The sequence below is a fragment of the Pteropus vampyrus genome, unplaced genomic scaffold (assembly GCF_000151845.1).
Source record: "Pteropus vampyrus isolate Shadow unplaced genomic scaffold, Pvam_2.0 Scaffold2644, whole genome shotgun sequence".
In the NCBI taxonomy this organism is placed as follows: domain Eukaryota; kingdom Metazoa; phylum Chordata; class Mammalia; order Chiroptera; family Pteropodidae; genus Pteropus; species Pteropus vampyrus.
In genome coordinates, this window is record NW_011891425.1 from 1810 (window position 1) to 4154 (window position 2345).

Genomic DNA, 2345 nt, shown 5'->3' on the forward strand with positions numbered 1-2345 from the left:
GCCAGCACGGACAGCGAACCAGCCAGTGAGGAGCGTGTCCCAGACAGAAGGGAAGTGTGCACCAGGAGTGCAGTGGCTGCTGGCCCGTTAGTTTCCACGCTGCCGAGTTCCGCGTGTGCCCATGGCATCCCGCGCCCTGACTGCTTTCCGGGTGGTCTGGGCCCTCTGCTCGGTTTTGGGTGAGCAGGCGCCTGCTCCCTGAGCTGCAGCTGAGGCCTCTGCATAAAACCATGCCAGCGCCATCTCCCTGGCAGCTCGCAGTAAACCTAGCAGCAAACATCCCATCATTTTCTTTGGATAATTAAATTAATGGTTCGCCAGAAGGCAGTACCAAACTTGTCAGCACTGGAGCTAGAGTAGTTAGGAATTCCTCGCTCAGGTTATGTCAGGGAAACGTAGATTTGTGGCTCATGCTGGAGGAGGCAGAGGAAGGCAGTAAGGTGCTTCCTGTCTGGAGACAGGGCACACGTCCTCTCAGCCACACTGCCCGTACCAGACTAGCAGCAGCTATAAATGAGGTTCCCGAGCATCTCGGGGCAGCCCTCCCAGAGGTGCTAGGTGTGGGCAGGGGGGTACCCCAGGCAGCTGTTATTAATGAGACGGTTTGTGCTTGTGTCTCCCTTGAAGCATTCGGAAAGGGCTTTCCTTTCATTATGTCATTTGCTGCCCCTGTAGCCCTCACAAGGGTGGGGGACCAGAAGCAGCCGGGCTGGGAGTGCAGGTGCCGGGGCACCAACCCCCCCGTATGCACAGCAGCACTCGGGCTGGGGACAGGAGTTCGCAACACAGGGGAGTGTGGGGCAGCTCCAGGGCAAGTGTCAAGCGAGGAAGGTGTTCTCGAGGGTGAAGGAGGGGATGGACACTGCCATGCTTCAGAGAATTCCAGGCCACCAGTCTCTAATGTGCAGGGTTTGTGAAAGGTGCCATCTGTGTGACTTGGTCTGAAAATCCAGGATATGGGCTGGAGGCCTTGCCCAGTGCTGGCTGGACAGGGGCAGTTGTTGCCCATGGAAGATGGACCGTGGGCCAGGCCTGCAGGCCTCTGCTGGCCCAGCTCTCCGGGGGGCCGGCCCCCAGCACTGCTGGCTCTGAGCCTTGTCTTCACTGCCAGTGTGGCATGTCAGCGTGGGACCCCGGCCACAGGATTGGCTCCTGTGCAGCTTCCGCTGCCCAACAGCCGTCGCTGGGCTGGGCGCCGAGGAGCCGTGAAAGCCAAAGCAGTTTCTTTACTCACCTCCTGCGCTCCAGGACTCAAGGCTCCACCCCACGCTTCTGCCCTGGCAGGTGAGCGTGTACCCCGTAAAGCTGTGATCGTGGGCCGTCCTTGCAGAGGCAGGGACCACCCCTTGGTGTCTGATCCCAGTCTTGATCTGCTCAGGGTGGTGCCTGCACCCTGGTACTGCCCGCTCACACACGAAGGCAGTTATGCTCAGGCGGAATTGGGCCTCTCAGCAATCTGTAAGTACCCTAAAAACCCAGTCTTTGCAGACCCTGTTTCTAGATGGGGAAACTGAGGCAGAATGCAGGACCACTTGCCCAGCATCGCCCCTCACTGCCGTCCTTTCTGTCATTGTCTGGAGTAGAAGCCGCAGCAGAGGCGGGTGCTGGCTCGTAACTGAGTCTCACTTGTCATGCAAGGCAGGCTCCTTTGCCTGACAGGTCGGCCAGCGGGCCTGGCCGAGGACGGTACTGTTTCTGGTCAGGCCGGCAGACCACCAATCAAGGACCCTGCTGGCTCCTGCCCTAGAAATTAGAAATCATGACATGCTGAGAGTGACCATTTTGCTTCCAACGTTCTTGAGCTGGGAGTCTGGGAGTTGGGCTTAGTGGGGTCTGGACTGGTTTTGGTGCCCCCCAATGGTTTTTGGCCCCAGGCTCTTCATCTGTAAAAGAGGGTTAGGGACACCCCGCTCACGGGGTCTTTAAGAGGATTACAGGAGACTTAGTAAAGTGCTGAGTAGTCCAAGCTGTACGTCTGCTGGCGGTGACCCAGAATGCCTCGGAGGACACCCCAAAAATGGCTCAGTGGGACACTGATGCCTTTTGCCCTTTTGACAAGTGCTGATGTCCCCGTGAAGCAGCAAGGTGCTATTTGCCTGTGTGTGCTAATTTCCCTCTTTCCTCCAGTTGAGCCATCTGCTGGAGCGACTCTCCAGGTCAGCCCCACCCAGCAAGGTGCTGCAGACTCCTCACTACTCCACCAACCAAAGAAAACCTCTGCCAACCGTAAGTCCCAGTGCAGCTGGTTTTATTATTGGAGCTGACATCGGAAAATGGCCGCCTCCCCGCCCCCACCTTCATCCCCTTATGTCCTGTGAAGGTGAAAACCAGGTTCGTCTTGAAAA